This window comes from Pteropus medius, unplaced genomic scaffold, assembly GCF_902729225.1.
Source record: "Pteropus medius unplaced genomic scaffold, Ma_sr-lr_union100, whole genome shotgun sequence".
Taxonomy (NCBI): Eukaryota; Metazoa; Chordata; class Mammalia; order Chiroptera; family Pteropodidae; genus Pteropus; species Pteropus medius.
The window spans coordinates 14,732,817-14,754,179 of NW_024342471.1; the positions used below are offsets into that span (position 1 = coordinate 14,732,817).

A 21,363-nucleotide genomic window follows, 5' to 3' on the forward strand; every position below is an offset into this window, starting at 1 on the left:
TCTAAGTGATAAAAAGCATGGAATCTAATTTAGTTGGCAAGATTTTTGTCTTAGTGATGCATAAAGTAAAAGGCATCTTACAGTTAGTGGTCAGTGGTTTTGATTTGATTAAATATGATAGTATTTTAATTGCCACAATAATTTTAGGCAGTAACTAATTATCCCCATTTTACAGGTGAGAAACTGAGGCTGAGAGAAGCTAGATTTGCTTGGAGTCACACCACAGCAGGCTTGGAACCCAGCCTTGTACCTTAAGACCTTAGCACCTGGCTGCAGGTTGACCCTCTCAAACTCATTTAAAACTTCCCACCTATCTGAATTCCAATCCTAAGTCCAGCCTCAGGCAAGAAGTTATTGCCAGGTAGTTAAATTAGTTGTGGTTTTTTTGTGCATATTACTGAACTCTTAGTAATAAATAAGCTTTTATGGATGGCAGATTTATCCATTTTTATGGCGCAAAAGTAAACCCCGCCTGGTTTATATTTCTAACAGGTGCTGCCCCTCACACCTGCATATATAAATCAAAGTGGTAAAAGATGGCAGCCTGGAGGACCCGAAAGCCTGGTGTAGAAGACTGACAATACTTACAGCCTCGAGAAGCCTGCAGTACACGTGGGAAGAATCTACTAGGAGCATTGGGATGCAGACGATTTTCTGGATGCAGGGCAGCTAGTACGTAGTCATAAAAATGGTGTTTCAGAGGATTAGGGTTGTCCACAGGACACCAGTGTGGAGTGTCTAAACGCAAATGGAGTATGCCACTGAGGGAGGGAGGAGGAAGAGAGAGAAGCCATTCCCAGGATGGTATGCATAGCAGGCATCCACAGAGCACTCTGGAAGGAAGCAAAGCCTTGAAGACTGGTACTTCAGAGGAGAATCACCTAGAGAACTTGACAAAACACAGACTGCTGGACTCCACCCTATCAACTGATGGTTGATGGTTGTTGGTGCCAATTCAATGCCAACAGGTATCCCAAATTTGGGGTACGGCAAAGAAGGAAACTTTACGCAATGCAAACAGCTCAATTGTGATGCAGCACAGCTGTGGAACAGCAAGGCTGTAAGGACACAGAGTGCCAGGAAGCCCCTCCAGCAAGGTGGCCTTCTGTGTGGACAGCACGGGCCTGCTCCTATCTGTCTGGTAAACCCACCTCTCTACGGAAAAGGAACCTACCCTCCCCAACGAGGCGGGAAAGGCTGACTTATATAGAGAAAAGTCCCCGTCCCTGGGCACTGATTGGTCCATCCTCATGCTAATGAGGACTCCAATGCCGTGCAATTTGATTGGTCTAAAAAGCACTGTCCTGATTGGTCAGAATGGAGCCTTTGGTTAGTTGGTGATGCTAATGGGGGCGGTTACGGGGAGGGAATAAAGCTGCATAGCTCCAGATGGGGAAAGTCTCAGTCCTATTGGCTGAAATATGATTCCAAGAACTCCTTTACAGGATTGGCTCAGATGGCAGAAACACAATGCAGGTAGGTAGGTTCAGTGCAGGTGGCAGGGAGCTTAAGGCAGCCTTCTCCCTGAAGTGCGGTTTGCGTGAGAGGCCCCTGTTTAGAAATGACTGCTAGGTCTATTTGTAAATTTGAGCCCAGTTAGTCACCAGGAGCCCTTCCTGGTCAGTATCTTCTTTCCTGGGGTGGTCAACCCCCAGAAATTCTTGTTCAGGGGGTCTGGACTAGGGCCTGAGATTCTGCATTTGTCCAAGACGAGGCTGAAACTGCCAGTCTGTGGATCATACTTTGAGTACTGGTGTCTAGATTATAATTTGAGCAAAGGCATAAGTATGTCACATATTACCCAGCTTCCTGAAATAATCAGCAGCACTCCCAGAAATGTAGATGGCACAATAGTCCCAGGTCTAAGGAGCCAGCCCCAGGTAGCATGGCAGTTGAGAGCATGGACTCAAAGTCCAGCTACCTAAATAACTCCCTGGCTTCAGTTTCCTCACCTGCAAAACGGGGTAATAATAGCACCCAAAGGATAAGGTTGTTATGATGACTGAATTATTATAGGTAGGGTGTTCTCTGCTCAGTAATTATGAAACTGAGTAATAGGTTGAATAGGGTTTATTGTACTATTATTTTTGCATTCGGTATAAATTCTACCATAAGTTTTTTTAAAGGCAATAGTGATACATGAACCCAACTCAGAGACTAATCGATTCTATTCTTTACATCTCCTCCCCAGCGACCCCCGAAAAAAAGAAGTGTGGAATCAGCATCTCTAGAAAGAAACGCGTTCAAGAGAAGTGGGAATGGGCCAACAGAACAGACACACTGAAGTAATTGTTTTACTTGCATTTAATTTTATTTGCTTCACAGATAAATAGGAGTGGGGTGGGGGGGAAGGTTTGCAAATGGACCAGCCAGCTCATTGCCTCTCTGCTTCTCTCACGATCTCCGGACGTCTGTGACCTTTCTCTCCCTCACTACTTCCTCTTCTTTTCCTTCTTCTTCTTCATCTTTCTCTCTCCCTTTCCCCCTCTCTTCTCTTCCTCTTTCCCTTCTCCCCCTCTCCCTCTCTCCCACTCTCACACTCGTATTTTCAGCTCATGTGTATCTCTGTACCTGTGGAGGGAATTATTCTCAGAACAGCCAATTCCAGTTTTTACTTCACATATGAGTGCATTCGTCCCAACTTTTTGTGTGTGCTTATATTTCCATGGATTAGTCTTGTGGGGTAGTGGAAAAGCCCCAGTTTTGGATTGGACACACCTGGGTTTGATCGTGGCTCAGCCTCTCACCAGCCTTGTGGCCTTGGATAAACCTTCTCTCAGAACCTCAGTCTCATCTGAGAATGCAGGTGCCATGTTTGAGTTCCCTGAAAGTGGGCCCGAGACAAAGACTTGGGGGCAAGTGTTCACTGGAGAGGTGACCTGGGGAGCAGAAATGCAAGATGTGGAGGGGAAGCCAATAAAGGGGGTGTGTTTCTTGGTCAGCGCTGGAGACCACAGGGCTCAGCTCTGCAGGAGACTCCGACGAGGGTGTGGGATGCCTCCCACAATTGTCCTTTGTAGGAAGAATGTTGGGGCATTTATCTCCCAGTTTCTAATCTCCGCTGGCTGGGAGTCCCCCAGACGTGTTAACTCTCCACATTCAGAACTGCGTCTGCGGTCCGCTGAGCGATTCTACAGCCGAGGCAAGGGAGCGGGGAGGTGAAGGGATGTGACCCAGGCACTAAAGTGACTGCTGCGGCATTAATCAACTGCAAGAGGGAATAAAATGACATAGCTAAGGCATGTGACTCAGGTGACCCATGGTAGGCCCCCTTCCTTCTCCCTCTCACCCTGCTAGACTGGGAGCTTAAACCCTCTTGTCCTCTGCCCTCCTCTGCCCTCACACCCACCCTCCCCTAACTCTGAGCTCATGGGAGCTACTCAGTGAATATTTCTCCCCTGGGAGTTGTAAAGTTCCAAAAAGGCCTTCTCTCCTAAGGAGACCTTTGACCATTAATTTATTCATTCTTTCATTCATTCAAAACATATGTGGTACTCCTACCAGATGCCCAGTGCTAGTCTGGGATAATAAACTTATAACATGTTTAACTACTAAAACATAAGCACTTGTTTGTTATAACAACAAGCACAGTCCAAACTAACCTTCCCTGCCAATGAAGATCTCCCTGATTCATAAGACAGAGGAGACCTAGCAGAGGGATGATTTACAGGATGTCAGATGCTGGAGGATGATTTCTCGTGGTGATACCAGGCAGTTCCACCATGTTGCATGACTGAAGGAGGCACCAGCACTCCCTGGATTTGTGGGACCTGTCACTCTGATATCAGGGCAGGATTCCCAGAGGAGTAGGCATCACTGCTGAACCTCAAAAGGGTGAGTAATGAAAAAAGGCATTGCAGCCAGATGAAACAAAAGAAACAAAGCTGCAGCAGATGGAAAATCAGAAGTGTGCATGGAGCAGTAACAGCCACCAGTGTTTCCCGAGTCGGTTCTATAAGCTAGACATTGTGCTAAGCTCTTCACATACCTTGGTTCGCTGGATCCCACAATATCTTCATGAGGAAGGTACTATTTTATGAATGAGGAACTGAGGTGCAGACATGAGCAAACCACAGAGTTAGAAGGTGACAGAGCCAGGATGCAAACTCAAACAGCCTGGCTCCAGAACCAGGGCTTTAAACCGCCCATGGACCTTGTCCAGGATCCCTAATGTTGTTACAGTTCCTTACAGTTTACAAAACTCTTTTGGACTCCTTATATGTTTTTGTCATGGCATAAGCAGATGTTCCCATTTTACAGATGCAGGAACAGTACTAAAGATCCTGTGACTTGTCAAGGTCACACAGCATAGATGCAGAGGCCGAGACTGGAACCCCATCCTCCGGCTCCCGACCAAGCATGCTGCAGCAAGGATCTGCACAGCAGCCTCTCTCCTCGCTCTGCACAGGGGGCGAGGCGTCTATATTTAGATCATCACAAGGAGCTGCTGAGAGAATGTCCTCAGGCTATGAATTCAGCCTTACACACATTCACTGCAGATCCAGGAGAAGGCCAGGAATAAACAGGTGGGAGAAGGTCCTTGATTCCAAACAGAAATGGAGCTGATCAAACACAGACAGAGCACAAACAGAGGCCACAGGAGGGAAACCGGATTTATCGCAAACCCTGTGTACTCAGTGTTTCACTGAGTCCTTATCTCCTCAGTCCAACGCCACAAGCTGTTGGGTTGGAAACAGCTCAAACCCATTCAGACCATTTCAGGGGCTGAGTTGTGCCAGGGACAACTGCTTGTAGGCAGAGAGCAAAGATGTGATCCCACTCCTCACACTCACCCAGGCCTCTCTCTGATGGAGTGTCAGCTGGGCCCCTCTGGCAGAGCTGGCTGGCTGTTCATCAGACTGCATGCTTCCCTTCTGTGGTATAGAGTTCTCTCTGAGGGTCACAGCCCAGCCAGGAACTACATTTCCCAGCTACCTCTGCAGCTGGGAAAAGTCATGTGACCAGTTCTCGCCAACTGAATATGAGCAGGAGTGATTTGGCTCTCTCCTGGACAAGGCAGGATTCCCAGAGGAGTAGGCATCACTGCTGAAGCAGATGGGCTTTCTCCACATTCTTTGTCGTCTTCTGTCTGGATGCAGACCCTGGAAAATGGTGGAGCCACAAGATGGAAGGAACCTGGGTATTCATAACAAGAAAAATCTTGTATTAGGTTACTAAAGTGATGGGGCTCATTGGTTAGAGCAGCAAGAATATACCTAACTGAATATAGCTCCCTTCCTGACCCCTGGCACCTTCAGCTCCCCATAGAGGGAGGGCTGAAATCCTTCTTGCTCTCTAAAGAGAGCTGTAATCTTCAACTGCTCCCTGTTGTGTGCTGGCCTGACCCTCACAGCTAGATTCCTGCCTCAATTTCCCTGAAGAGAACAATAGATTCCCCTCAAGACAGGGCTGACTCTGATCCCAGTCCATTTGGGACTGCCTGCTCAGGCTTGGCCAATATCTCCCACTCCCAACTCTGGACTGAGACCTGTTCAAAGGGTCTATGATTTCAAATGTCATAGGTGATACCCACCTATCCCCCAAGTTATATAACCACTGCCCATTGACCCTGCTACTGACTTCTGCCCCCAGAATGGGTCCCTTTGGTATTGGCACTAGCTAGGTTTGAGCCCATTGGGGTCTTAATACCAGACCCTTGGGGAAGAATACTGTAAGAGGCAGAGTGCAGTGTGGACTCAGAAGAACCTCAAACCAAACCCACATTGCTCAGGATAAAGTTTGTACTCCCTTCCTAGTCCACGGGGCCCTCCATGAGCTGCACCTGCTCATTCTCAGTCCTTCCCATCTGCTCCCTCCCAAACTGCCTCCTCCTGTCTACCCAGCCCACTTCTGCTGCTTAGCCACCTGCAGCCGTGCACGTGCTGTTCCCTCCACCCAGAATACCCTTCTGCACTTCCCCTCCATAGGCCTTGATTTCTCCATCTGTGGCTTGAGAAGGTTGCATTGAGGTGATTACTGAAGGCCTTCAGGCTCTATCACTCAAACAAACAAACAAAAATAAACAAATACCAGAATGCTCTTCTGACTTAAAATAGGAGTTCAAAGGAGCTCATCAGAGGATTGCTGCTGTTTTTTATTTGTTTGTTTGTTTGTTTGTTTGTTTGTTTGTTTTTCTTGCCTATTCAGTATCTCTCCTTTTTCTAGAAATACAAATCTGTTACGGGGAACCTTATACATTAGGATTACTTAGAGCCAACTCCACCCCCATTTCCACTAAAGGAGTGAGCATGAAATTGTGCTGGGCTAATGTAGGAAACTTAATACTTATATACTAGGAAAGATCAGGCCTCTTTAATTTATAAGCTGTATGGAAGAAATCGGCTTACAGCCTTTGGTGATCATCTTGTCCTCACCCTATTTGAGAATGGAGTCAAGAAGCAGGACTCAGAAAAGGGGTGAGAGATGAAGCCTTGAGTCACAGCTTGAGCCCCTTGATGTAGATAATTTGGTCCCTTGCCCAGACCAATACCTGCTACCAGACCAATGCACCTATCAGTAAGTGTTGACTATAGTTGTTGATTGCTAACAGTTGAACTCCTCTTTAGAGCATTGCTCTAGGCCAAAGAAAGACACTTTGCCCAGAAATTCCAAGGATGTTATGCCCCCCATTCCAGCCCATAGCTAACGCCTGACTAACATGGGAGTACAAATGGCCCAGCCTCTTGCCTTAAAAGTGGGACAGCTCTGTGATATTATTCATATTCTAGAGCTCCCAGTGGGATTGGGCTGAAGGTAGACTCCAGCAGAAAACACATTCTTGATTGGCTATTTCTCCTGCCCTGTCTTACTTACAGATTCATTCTCTTGTGGTTCCTTCTGAGAGTACTCCCTCAATAAACTACTTGCACAAAAATCCCCATTTGCAAGTTCTGCTTCTAGGGAATTCAACCTAATGTGCACCTAGATCAAACCATACCTGAAGCCAAAACATGGACTTCCTCACCCTGAGAGCCCATAAATTCTCCTCTTTACTTACGAGGTTAGAATTGGGTTTCTGACTATTATATTTGACCTTGGAGACCTCTTAATTTAGTGAAAGATACACATTTATGTGACACTCCTTATTCCCAATCTCACCTTCATCATCAACCCAGAGTGAGGTAAGCCTGCAGATTGCTGGCTCCCTGGAGAGCCATGTGCCTAGCCCACACAAGCAGACACCCAACACCAAACACCCCCGTGCTACAAACAGAAACTGTCACACCTCCCCACACATCTTGGGAACTTTATTCAGTGTGTGATTCTAAAAAGGGTTGCCAGATTGGGCCAGATTTCAACTGCAATAAAAAGGACCAACTGCTTAGTCTCTCTTCGGTCTGTGCTGAATACAAATAATGCTTGTATTTGTAATAAATGTTTAGAGAAAAACTGCTTCAGTTCTCAGCTTTAGAGAGTTGCATGCCTTTCAAGGATTATTGCATCTGACTATTGTAATGCGGAGATTGCTGGCTATTAGGATCTGTCCTGAAATCCTCCAAGATGTTGGCACTGTATAATATTAGAAAATTATGGTGTTTTGCTGTGTCGCCAAAACAACAAAGAAAAATTAAACACAAAGCAGGGTTTAATAAATAAAGTTGAAGGTTGCTGAGCAGAACAAGTGAATCCACTCTTCATTCCTATGGCCAATGCCTTGAAAAGTCTGGATGAATTACATATACCCCAAACTCCAGACCTACCTACCTATCCCCAGCATTTTCAGTCCTTGTCTATTCAAGATAGGCTGTTACCAGTGACTTAGCTTTCAATGTGTGTTGTGGTTATCAGTTGACATTCGGTATAAATCTCAGACTTCTCATTCAATCAAAGTATATGCATTAAAGCTACAGTTTATTAAGATTATCTCACCAAATTCCTATAAAGTAGTTAAATCATTATTATCATCCTCATTTTACAAAAGGAAGTGGCAGAGCTGAGATTTGAACCAAGGCCTCTCTGAATCCAAAAACCTATTTCATGGAGTTATACTGCCTCATGTGTCAAAGAATATAATGTAGATTTATCCTTTCCTTTCCTTAAAAGTTTGATAACTTTGTATGGGGCACAGTGAATGAAGCTGACATTTGCAGCAAAGATTCCTTTCTAGGATGAACCTTTCGAATTCGTGGTAGCCACGAATCTCTGGGGCCCGAATCTGCTTCATGGGAGTTTCTGGGCAGGATGCATGCTCTGGGTCTCCTACATGGTGTGTGCTTGGAGACAGAGTCCCTGTTCCCCTCAACCCCCATGACATCCCTCTCTAAGCTCCCACTTCCTCATTGTAAAATGGGGACCATAATGGCTCCCCAGGGATCTGAGAGTTAAACAACATCGTGAAAGCGCAAGACCTTAGCACAGCGTCTGGTATGTAAAGCTGCTGTTATGTTTGTTTCTGAACCTGAATGAGCCCGACACATTCATTTTGCAGATGAGAAAACTGAGGCCCAGAAATGGGAAGGGGCTTGCCAAGATCACCCAGTGAGTCTGGCTAGAATCTCGGCTATCTCTAAGCCCAAGGCTTCCTCCCCTTCATCTTATGCCCTCCATCCCACATCTGGGGCAGAGTGGCTCTGTCTCCATTGGGCCACACTACAGGGTGTGTCAGTGACTCCCTGGGAGAGTGACACATGCACAAACCTTCTGTAGCTGACCTGCAGCTGAGGAAGATGAGCTAGTGCAGTGAGGCTGGGGTGCGGGATATCCTGCCTTCTTTCTTCTGGGGTAGAGGCTCCAATTGCCCCCTTCAACCTGAGCTGATGGCAGGCATCTGGATAGAGCAGGGCGGACAGGAACAGAGTGTCCCTCATTGGGTGACGGAGATGGCAGCAGCCTGGCTGCTCCCAGAGGTAGGGCCAGTCAATAGAAACTAAACAGGCCATTTCACCTGAAACCCCCGGATGTCCCATGAGACACACAGCCATCCCTTCCCCTCCCCCACACATCATTTGTCCGTGAGTCTGAGCTCAAGCGGAGTCCCAGCCCTCAGTCCCTGGTCCATCAGCGCTGCAGGAGTGTGGTTCACCAAATACATGCCTTCCCGCTCCATCTCCAGCGTCCTCCCCGGCACCCGCCCTACCCAGACCTAATCTCATTCCTGATTAAACTCTCCCTCTTCCGTTTGTAATTGTGCGCAGGGATGTGACTTTTGAAGCTCCGTATAAATATGTGCTTTAGAATTAAACTGGTTCAGCAATTCTTGACAATGATTTCTCAAAAATTAAGCCCGAACAATTTGTTTGGCTGGAGCAGAATATCTGAAACGCGCGTGATGGAAAGGCAGCGAACCCATCTATATGGGCTCATACTCAGAGCCTCAGCCGAAGCAGCTTCGTAAACACCGGCTCCTCCGGGGGCGCGCAGGCTTCGCGGGGACATGCTGCCCCCTGGCCGCGCTCGGGGTTAGTGCCAGTCAAGAGCCAGGGCTGTCGCACACCTTCCAAGTGAAACAAACCCACAACAACTCCTAGGCACCTACTATGCGCCAGCCCCCACCTGAATGCACTTCCCTTCACTCAGAGAGGACCCTGGAGCTCCGAAAGATGGAAGTCAATTTGTGAAATGGGGCGGGATTGGTTTTCATCTGTGTGTCTGGTGTAGCAGGCTCTGTGCAGCATGGGATTAAACACAATTGATGTATGCTACAATAGGGATGAACCCCGAAAACCTCATGCTAAATGAAAGAAGTCAGACAGAAAAGTCCGTCTCGGTATGAGCCCATCTATATGAAATGTCCCGCAGGCAAATTCTTAGAGACAGAAAGCAGATCAGTGGTTGCCAGGGGCTGCGGGGGGGAGGGAGAATGGGGAGTGACTACTAATGGGTTTCCATTTGGGGTGATGAAAATGTTTTGGAACTGGATAGTGGTGATGGCTGAATGTACTTAATGTCGCCGAATTGTATACTTCAAAATGATCAAAATGATCAATTTCATGTTATGTGTATTTTACCACAATAAAAAAAAAATAGATCACAAAAGAACCTCAACTCCCATATCTTGCCTTGACTCCTCTGCCCACACCCCTCAGGGGCCTCAGCCACCTCCAAGTTCTCTTGAACATTTCTGAGCATCCCCAGCAGGTGTTCTCTGCTGTCAGCGGTGTCTGCCAATTTCCTTTTCTGGTAGCAGGCTGACTACAGACACACCACCTGCACCTGCCAAGAGCTTCCACAGCTCCACCTGGCTCTGGGGGGCACCTCACGTGGGGAGGGGGCTGGCGTCTACACAGACAGCGTCATCTCTCCTTGTAGGAGCTGGTGGCATGAAAGCTGTTGACTCGTGGTCTCCCAGCCCGAAAGATTTCCTGGTGGTCTTAGAACAGCTGCTTTTCCAGAAAGCTTAAGAATGGCCGATGAATGGGGCTGGAGGCCTGCTCGGTGACAAACACTGCCCTGGGCCCAGAAGCTCCTCTCTAGTTTGATCCACCACCTCCAAGCCAGACTTGTGGATCTGGAAAACATCTCCCCAGGGACTCCTATAACCCTTGTGTCGATACAACCCTGGCAGGCCCACCCCAACACCCACTCCATCCTCGGGGTACCTCAAGTCCCGGATGCTCACTTGCTGAGCTCAAGTATATCATTCAATCCTCACATATATATGAAGCACAGATTATTGTTTCCATTTCCTTGCTGGTGAAACTGGGGCCCAAAGAACAAGAGCTTGGTTTATCCACCTTGTCTCAGGATCTCAGCTGCCTCTAGCGACTGGGTTCCTATTACCCAGCAGGTGTCAGAGTCAAGGAGAGCTCTGAGAGAGTCATCAAGTACCTCTTCACCAGCCTAAGAGCTCTGAGAGGGCTGGCAGAGGGCAGGTGGTGGGTGTTTTGTGCCAAGGCCAAGCAAAGAGCCGCTAAGGTGGAAGCAACAATGAGTGTTGGCTCAGGCCCCACTGGGAACAGGCCCCACTGGGAACAGGCCCCACTGAGGCTGAGATGACAGAATTGGCCTTGAAAATAACAACCGACCTGAATCTTTGCTCAGAACTTGAAATAAATGATGGAGGCTGGGCATTTTACCTGCTTCATCTCTCTCTCTTTCTCTTTCTCCTCTTGGGCTTTAGTTCTGTATCACACACACACACACACACACACACACACACACACTCAGTTTCAACTTTCCACAAGATCATTACAAAGCAAGGCATTTACCTCGATGGTCCCCTATGTGCTCCCCACCCACCCCAACCTAGAGCAGTCAAACCTTTCTAAAAGGGGCTGAGGAGTTGCTCAAAATCCTGGGATTCAGCCTTAAACTGTTAGGATTAATTTTCTCCCACACTTATTGAGTGACAGAATCAGGTTTCAGGAAGATCTTGCCATGTTGGGGTGGTGGGCCAAATCTAACAATGGAATTCAGAAAGGGAAAATATGAACCCACACTCAGTTCAAAAATGATTCATGTATCAGACGGATGAGATGTGATATTAAAGTGGATCCAAAGTGTGGCTTGAGCACCGAAAGTGTCTCATTTTATGTTGGGCTCCGTAAACACGTGTACAGTGCTAGGACGAGAGAGGTGACAGGGCCCATCTCCTGCAAATTCCTCAGAGCATGCTGAGGTCCTTTGAGGTTAGCCCCTTACTTTCCCGCTCAAATGAACCCAGGTCTCTTTTGATCTCCTTCTCAATTTCTGGCATTATCATGTCCTCAGACTCCCAAGAGAGAAACCCACTGAAAGGACCCTGGCCTTGACCTTCTCCATCACTTTCCATAGCTGGTCTAACCAAGTTCTCTCAGTTCTACCTCTTGAACACCTCCAGTGCCCTCCCTTTCCTTCCAGCTCCTCTGTATCTTACTTCAAATGTGTCCAGCAGCCTCCTCTCTGGTCCCCCGGCATGCTCTCAACTTCTCATTATCTGTTCTTCTTATTGTGTTTAAAACCCTTGTCCCATCACCCCTGAAGGTCACCTCTGGCCCCAACCATGCACAAGATAAAAATCCAAACAGCCCAGCATGACATTCTCCTGCCCATCCTCCCAGCTCTTGTCTCTCTCTACCTCATCGTGCTCTCATCTTGTGCTGGGAATCTATCTCTCTTTTTGGCTTTGAAGATGCCATTTCCTCTGATAGAAGCACCCTTGACCTGCCTTTTTCCACCTGTAAAACTCTTACTCGCCCTTCAAGGCCAGACTCAGCCATCCCTTCCTCTGGGAAGACACAGGGAGCATGGTCCCTTTGTCTTTAGGCTCACGGAGCTCTTTGAGTTACCCGATCACACTGTCCTGGGCCTGGGAATATGTCTCCTCCCTAGACTGTGACGGCCTCCAGGATAGACTCGGAGTCCTAGTCATCTCATAAGCCCCTGTGCCTAGCACTGAACCCTGTGCACAGTACTCGCCCGTAAGTGAGCTTAGAATGAAAACACGTAGATGGACGCGCAGACACGTGCATGCATAGGTGGGTACGTGGATGCACAGATAGATGATTACTGTGTCTGTGATTGTCTTCAGCACGACTTTGGACCACTTCTGTCAACCCTCCACTCAATGAGCATGGGCTCCAGAGTGGGCATGGGCTGGGGGTGTGAATCTGTCTTTCCTTTGGTTGCTTTCTGTCCCCTTGAGCCTCTCATGGTGTGGGCATCTCTCTGCATAAAGGAGTCCAGGGTTCGAGGATACGTGTTTCTTCATACATGGCTCTTGAACCAGTGGCCTGTTCCAGCATTAGAGGAAGAGACGTTGTGCTGTACTTAGCCAGGGGCATTATGTTATTCTACACAGAGACCTTCCTTAGAGGCAGTAGCAGATCGGGTTCCTAGACTCTGAGACAGAGACCAGCAAATGCTCCTGGGGTCACTCCCTGGGGAAGGCAGCACGACTGGGCAGAGGGAGAAGCAGGACTGTGAGAAAAGCCTCCACTGACTCCATGGGGCGCTCTGAAGTTGGCCTTTCAGAGTTGTCCCTAGTTGGAAGAAGGGGCTGGGCTCCCATTTCGATGTATCAATACAGACTGTCCTGGGCAGGGGACATGACCTAGAGAGAGGTGACTCTTTAGCTGCTGCGCTTCTGCAGAGGACCAACAGATGAGGGCTGACGGCCAGCAGCAACTCCAGCAGCCAGGAGAATAAGTCCTTCAGTCCTGCATGGGGATCTGGGCAGCATGGCAGAGCAGTGTCCCTCCTCCACCGTCCACCATTCATGTGGCTCTTCTCATGCTCCTGGAAGCCCTGCTAATCTCACGTTGTTAATCTCGTCTTGTCCGAGGAGATTGTCCCAACTCTGTAAACTCTGTTATCCAGGTCTACATCTCTCTCTCCACCCAGCTCTCTCGGAACTCAGTCCCACATTCACTCGCCAGGTTCCACAGGCTAAGTCCTTTGGGGCCTATTCATCTACTTCCTCCCTAAGAGGTGAAAGTGAAATCCGTTCTCAAATAAACCAGCACAGCACCTCCTGCTGGGTCATGCTGAGACTTACTCTTAGTTGTGGGCTCTGGCTAGGATGAGGATGGGGACAGGTCCTGAGAGGAGCATGAAGCCTTGAAGGACAGAGACTTCTGCATCATTTTCAGGCACGCAGCAGGAAGGCAGGGCAGGAGCAGTGCTTGTGGCCACTTCTGCAGACTCAGAGCTTTAGAAGAATCTAGGGCATTCAAGATCTTGGCATGCATCAACTCAAATGTCCCTATCCCATGTGTCACGGTCCTCTTCTTTTCCAACTGTGGCTCTCAGCATGGCATAGAAGACAAGATTAAGTTGGAAATCTGTCTTCTGCTACTGCTATGATGAAGTCCTCATCCTGGGCCTCAGCTTTCTCTGCCCTCAGGTTTGAAGAGATAAGAGTTCCTTTCCTTGTTACCAAGGAGAGGCTTCTGGCTTTCATACTTGGATTTTAATTGCCCATTAATCATTCAAAGTCTTGCCTTAACTTTTTCCAATGTGTCAACTGAGCTTAGCAATAGCCATCCAACTCCCTGAGTTTACAGATAACCATATGCCCCACATCTCAGATTCCTCATACTTTGGGTCACCTGGTGCTTCCTCTTTGGAACACCATCCCAGCTTACCATTGGTGGACGTTTTCACACTTTCACTGCTACCTTACATCAGGGGCTCTCTGTACTTCACTTGCTACAGGAATGTGATCGTCACTGCCAGCCAGATAGCAGGCGATCTGGCTCCAAAATCCCATCGTAAGCACCTGCTTTCCCAGACTGCTCCTCATATCAACTATCCCAGTTTGGGAGACTCAAAAAGCTAATTCTGAGATGAAGATTAGAATACAGACTCTAATTCTAATGCTTTCTGGTCTGATTCCAGACCCAGATTCTATTATCTAAAATAATAGTATATTAGCTGCTGTAAAATAGTTATACAGAGTAGCTCAAACCCAATATAAATTTATTTCTCTTCACAAAAAACAAAAGAGGTGTTTGAGATCAGCAGATGGCTCTCCTCCAAGTGGTGATGCAGGGACCCAGGCTCCTTTTCTCTTTTGGATAGAAGCCATCTTCATCATGTAGCTTCCAAGATCTCCATATTCTCTTGTAGGGCACAAATGAAATGAGTATGGAAGATGTGGATGGGAAGCTTTTAAGGGTCTGTCCCATCACTCTATTCACATTCCATTAGCTAGAAAGTTATGTGGCCACACCCAACTGCAAGTGAGGTTGGGAAACATGACCTAGCTATGGTGTGCAGGAAGAAGAGGAAATGGCCTTGGCCAATAGCCAGCTACTGTCTATAACATTCAAGAAGCTGCAACTTTCCATTCCAGTATGAAACTAGAATAACCCTGGGGATCTCACTCTCACCTCAGCTCAGCCAGTGATACTAAGGTCAGGTGAAGTCACATGAAGCCATGTGAAAACTCTTAGTTTCAAATCCCTGCTTTCCTCTTTGCACTCTGGACCCTCTGACACCCCCGATCTTCTCTTAAGCATCCCACGAAAGCCTCCCCTACTCCTCCCATTAATGCACAAGCAGCATCAACTACAACAACATATGTGAGATTTACCACCAACAGCAGAGGAGGAAAAAAAATGATGAAATTTTGGCCCAAGACCCAAGCGGCATCCTTATCACCAGGAGGAAACCATAATAGCTAATTTCTTTACTTCTTCAGTTTCTTACAAGAGCTATGACAGTTTCTTAAAATTTTTTAAGGATTCAAACACTCTAAGGATCTGCAGTGGACAAGTTAATGAGAAATACAATTGTTGCTGTTAGAAGCAAAGAGCCGATCACGGTGAAATGTGAAGAAATTATTGCATTTATCTAGGGTTTGTCAGTTTAAGTACAGGAAGTTAATGTTGGGGAAACACTTAGTCTTTGAACCAAGTGAATAATGCAGTTGCTTCTTCCTGCTATTTTTTTATAACTGTTATTAAATTAAATACGTATAAGTTCAAGTGCCCCCAAAATAATACATTGAGAATATCTTTTGGGGAATAAGTCATATTTACATTTTGAGATATTTAAATCCCTTTCCTCAGATCTACCAATAGAAATGAACACAAGAATCTAGAAAATTGGTAAAAGAACAGAATCTATCTCCATATTAGAAAATAAGGATAGGTGCTCTCAACATGCCAAAATCATCATGGAATGTCTATGGAATGTAACGCAGGTGGCGCCAGATTGAGGAGAAAATGGCTCACTCACAAATCAAAATTAGCAACAACAAAAAAAAAGCCCATCCAGAAAGTAGGTAGGATAGAGCTCTGATAGAACCAGATTCCCTGCTTTCTCCCCAAACCAAAAAAGAAATGAAGAAATAAAAGCCGAGCATGTCAGGGATTGGAGGAAAAGGTGAGATGGAAGATATCTGGCAAGAGGCCAATTTTAACCCCATAAGATGTGAGGAGACAGCAACGATTGTAGAGGAAGTGCAGAGCACAGGTGCTGTCAGGTCCCTGCCTGTGTCATCTCAGCACTTCCTTATTTCCCTGCATGCCAGCCTGACTTCCAAGTTTGGAATAATATTAAGCCAGCACCTGCAACATTTCGCCTGAGAACTCTGCCCACTAGAGTCAGCGCTGCCCGTGTGAGGTAAACCAGAAGTATCAAGCCCCTGGAAGCAGGTGTGTAAATACCTTAGCTCCCTCGCCGCTCAGGTGAGATAACTCTGAGGCACATGCTCTCCATGGTTCCCAGAGTTCCCTGGTGGGACTGAGCTGTAGGTGTGTCCCTGGTGGTAACCTGCTTGATTATGCACCCATATTGGCTGCCTTTCCTTCCCTGTCTCACTCATGTCAGGTGTCCTGAAATCCGTTCTCAAATAAACCAGTAGCATTTAAATTTTTAATCTCAGGATCTGGGAAAGCCAACACTAAAGAGGGAGTTAACCCTAAACCTTCTGAAGGTGTGGGTGATGGGTCAAATAAAGCGAGGCCATTGCCACAGTGGGGTCCTAGAGTGGGAAGTAGAGCCCATTAGGGATGGGGGTTGCTGTTTAGCTAATTTCAAACTAATATGAACATAGGAAAGGATCCACCCAACAGGGAGGTACCCCTTTAAATGCCTCCCACCCTAACACACACACACTCACACACACACACACACACACACACACACACACACACTCACACACTCATTGACACACACCTACACTCTACTTCTCTCTCTCTCGGGGAATATTTGAGCAGAGACTCTTAAAATATCTGGCAGAACCCATCTCAGACTCGGGCAAACAGATATCTCTCAAAGAATAAGAAAATAAAGAAAATCACCTACTTTAAGAAAAAATTTGGTGGCGACAACAGCTCAATGCTGCAGAGTCTGCAAATGTTCTCCTGCGTCTACAATTGAGAAACCTTTAGGAAATCTCTCCTAAGTGTACTTACTAAGATCCAAAAACACATTGAAAGATGTTAACATTAGGGGAATCTGAGTGAAGGGTATATGCGGGAACTCTCTGTAATATCTTTGCACCTTTTCTATAAATCTAAAATTGTTCCAAAATAAAGCATAAAAACAAGACAAGACTAAGCAAAACAAAACAAACATTGCATCTATGAAAGAAAAGCTCTGAAATCAGAAAATGCTTTCAGTGGGAAAAGCAAATGTGATCATCAAAATGTCTAAATGTACTGGAGGCCAAACAACAAACTGGATCCGCCAAAATCCAAATGAGTCATTTGAGAGTGTGAGCAATTTCATTTGAGAGTGTGAAACTCAGAGGAAAGAGGCAAAAAGATGACTATGGTAAGACAAGAAAGGAGAAATGGAGACTGAATCCTGGAGGCTCAGTAGGCTCCCATTTTGGAATTCTAGAAGGAGTGAACAGGACAGATGGAGGAAAAGCAATAATGAAGGAAATAACAGAAGGAAAATTCCTTCAACTGACAGCAGTGGACCAGCTCCCAAGGATGGTAAGTGCTGGCATGAAAACATGCAGTGAGTAGTGCCAAAACGACTGGACGGCGCCGAAACTCAACCCCCAGGCCTAGCCCGAGCCCCTTGGCTTCTGCCCGGGTGGACATCGCAGAGAAGCAATGTGGAAAGCACTGGCCTGTCTGCAGTTGCAACACAATCGAAGCTATGGAAAAGTCCAAGATTCCTGGCATCATTCCTGGTGACCTGAGCATTTGCTTAGGTCCAGGACATCTGAAAAGAACGTGAAGGAATCCTGCTGAGCATGTCTGTACAGATCCGATAAACAATGCTAAGGCAGCCCTGGAGGGGCTTTTCCTAGGGGTGGGATTGCGGGGTTAAAATTAGGCACCAAAGAAAAAGGAACCCTCATACACTGCTGGTGGGACTGCAAATTGGTACAGCCACTATGGAAACAGTATGGAGGTTCCTCAAAAACCTAAGAATTGATCTACCATATGATCCCGCAATCCCTCTACTGAGTATTTACCCCAAAGACTTGAAAACTCATATCCAAAAAGATATTTGCACACCGATGTTCATAGCAGCATTAGTCACAGTGGCCAGGACATGGAAGCAACCGAAGAGTCCTACAGTAGATGGTTAGCTAAAGAAGCTGTGGTACATATATACAATGGAATATTACTCAGCCATAAGAAGAGATGAAATATTGCCATTTCTGACAACATGGATGGACCTCGAGATAATCATGCTAAGCAAAATAAGCCAGATAGAAAAAGTTAAAAATCACATGATATCACTTATATATGTTTATAGGGATATAAACCTAAAAGCAACAAATGAATAGGACAAACAAACAGAGGCTCATGGACATGGACAATAGACTAGTGGTTACCAGAGGGTAGTGGGGAGGGGAGAGAGGGGAAATAGATGGGGAAAAGGGGGTCACATGTGTGGTGACAGCATGAAATCTAACTATGGGAGATGAACACACAGTGTAAATATATATATGCCTTACTGTTAAAGTGTACAACTGAAACTTACTGGATTTCATTAACCAATGTCTCCGTAATTAATTAATTAATTAAGTAAAATAATTAGGCCCCAACACCATGTTTTCTCACCCCCTTCCAGTTTCCCTATCTTACATTGCCTGCCCTCACCCCACCCCACCCCATCACTCTCCCTATCCAAGCTGGAAAGCTTCGATTACTTTGGACGCATCCTGTTATCATTTGGTTTCCAGGTAATGACTTTTTATGGTTCGTGTCTACCTCATATCTATTCTTTCTTCTCCATTCCCACAGCCTCAACCCAAGTCCAAGCCCTTAGACTATTTAACAACATCTCACATGATCTTAATGCTTCCAGTCTCTGAAACTTAACGGTCTACTATGTACCAACATTTGGACCAAACCAAGAGTTGCAAACTTAGATGCCCACAAATGACATAAATGTATGAAGCAAGCAGGGTTTACAATAGGGAGTAGTGGGGACTGTAGTAAACTGGAGAGTACGTGTTCTGACTAAAGGAAACAGTCACTACCCACCTCCAGCCCAGTTTCCCACAAGGTGGTAGATCTTCCAGTTTTTAAGAAAAAACAGAAATTCCAACTTTTTTGGTGAAAGCTCCTGGTTTTTAAAAGTTGTGATTAATTCAGTTTTTTAACACTCTGACACTTTTTTTTTTAATCTGTTTTGGTCTTGGATATATCTATAACACCTAAAACAGTACTCAAGAATATTCTTGAAAGTTAAATGTTGCATGGATGCCAACAGACAAGCAGGTCTCCAATCTGAAAATTCTGCATTGAAGAATCTTATTTAATATTCATACAGTGGAGTGGATATTATCATTCATGCTTTAGAAATGAGAAATGAGGAAACTGAGCTCTGAGGGAAGACCAGGCTTGCCCAAAGTCACACAGCCAGTGCCAGTCCTGTGATTTTGATCCAGATCTCTACATTCAGGAAAGTAGGGCTTCTGAGTTCTGGTCTCACTTTTGTCACCATCAGCCTGGGGATTCTTGGGAAAGCCATCCTCGAGGCATCCTTGTCCCACAAACCTACACTGGGCTTTCTCCAGTCTCCCCCTGTTTGGTTTCCCAAGTATCTCCACCAAGAGCCCAGTCTCATTCTCTTCCCCTGAACTGTGAAGTGGGCTCCTCTCTGGTCTATCTGTTTCCAGTGCTTCTTCCTTCATTATCGTCCCTACTGTTCTGCCAAATATTATTCCTTAAAAGTCTTATAAGACTTCCAATAGAGGTAAAAGACCATGCTTCAAGGCCTAATACTTGAGCTTTTTCCCCATCTAGTCTGACTTACCTCTCAACCCATTTCCCACCACTACTGCCAACCTCTCCAAACCTCTATGTTTTCATGTCTCTGTTTTCATGCCCCTTTGCTGTTCTCTCACCTACCATACGTGTCCTTCCCTTGTCCTTTGGAGAACCCTTATTCAACCTTACAAGACCTGGCTTGCATGCTCTGAATGAAAGTGTCCCTAAGCCTTCCAAGGTCATCCATGGCTTTCTCACTGGCCTCCTAGTCTCTTTTCAATGCTTCCAACAAAGTAGCATATCTCACCTTGTGTCACAGTCACTCATCTATCTGCCTCCTCAAATACCTGGTTCTTTATTTTCTTCCATATGACTGCCCCATGCCTGACAAAGACCTGCCTTTCAACCCGGATTGAACAAATACCTTATAAATGAACAGTTACAGCTTTGCCCTCAGCAGGCACATAGAAGAGAGGAATCAAATATATTTTACAAGTTATTTAATTCTATCAATAGCCCTACAATTAAGTAATTATTTCCATTTTACCAAAGAGGAAATTGACACTCAAGAGTGGTAAATATGCCCAAGACGTGGTAGGTACTAAATAGCAGAGGCAGAAGTTAAGTCCATGTCTGTGAGCTTCCAAAATTCCCACTGTGTTCGTGATCCCATATTTCCCTTCCATGACAGCCCTCTGACTCTTCCCCAAGTCTTCCTTTGATCTGACTCAGCAATCTCAGTTCTTTTAGCTGTTCTTGATATGTGAGAGTCGTGACTCACCATCATCTTAAAGATGGTCAAAAAGTTCACCGTGGTTCACACTATTTATTTGATTCCCACACTTGACCTTCTCTGTTTTACCCAACCCCCAGACAGCATGGCTTCCTCAGGCAAATATTGCTGATTTTAATGGGTGTTCGAAGAAAGAATGCAGATAGCTCCATACATTCCCATCTTCCTCACCAAGAAGAAACATATAAAAACAAATGATAGGATTTGCCTATTCTTTACACTTCATAACATGAAACTATTCGATACGTGGCCTTTCGTGTCTTTCCAGGGCATGGGGAAGGGAGGAATGAGGAGTGACTGCTAACGGGTACATGGTTCCTTTTTTTGGGAGGGTGATAAAAATATTCTGGAATTACAGAGTGGTGATAGTTGTATAATCCTATAATATACTAAAAGCCCGTATGTACATCTTTTTTATTACGTAAAATGTATATAACATAAAATTTACCAGTTTAACTATTTTTAAGTGTACAGTTTGGAGCATTAAGTACATTCATATTGTTGTAAAGCCACCTGCATCCCTCTCCAGAACTTATTCATCTTCTCCAGCTGAAACTCTGTACCCATTAAATACAAACTGCCCATTTCTCCCTCCTTACGACCCCCGTTCTACTTTCTATCTCTACAAATTTGACTACTCTAGGTGTGTCATATGCATTGAATCAGATAATATCTGTCCTTTTGTGTCTGGCTTATCTCACTTGGCATAAAGCCTTTAAGGTTCATCTGTGTTGTAGCATGTGTCAGAATTTCCTCCCTTCTTAAAGATAAATAATATTCCATTATAGAGATATAGTACATTTTATCTATTCATCCATCAATGGAAATTTGAGTTGTTTACACATCTTAGCTATTGTGAATAGTGCTGCTATAAACCTGGGTATACAAATATCTCTTTGAGACCTTGCTTTCAATTCCTTTGGGTATATAGCCAGAAATAAAATTTCTGAATCAAATGATAATTCTGTATTTAATTTTTGGAGGACATGCTTCATCTTTAAGTTTATTCATTCAATGCAT

At 45.7% G+C, this 21,363-nt stretch overlaps 1 long non-coding RNA gene across 1 annotated transcript in view; it reads right to left on the reverse strand.

Annotated features, from left to right (window-relative positions):
• Positions 1 to 2,252: 2,252 nt before the first annotated feature.
• LOC120603681 (uncharacterized) overlaps positions 2,253 to 21,363 on the reverse strand; it is a 138,143-nt gene continuing 119,032 nt past the window's right edge. Inside the window, exon 8 of the long non-coding RNA XR_005653082.1 lies at positions 2,253 to 5,136. This is a non-coding gene — a long non-coding RNA (uncharacterized LOC120603681). The remainder of the gene's footprint in view (positions 5,137 to 21,363) is intronic.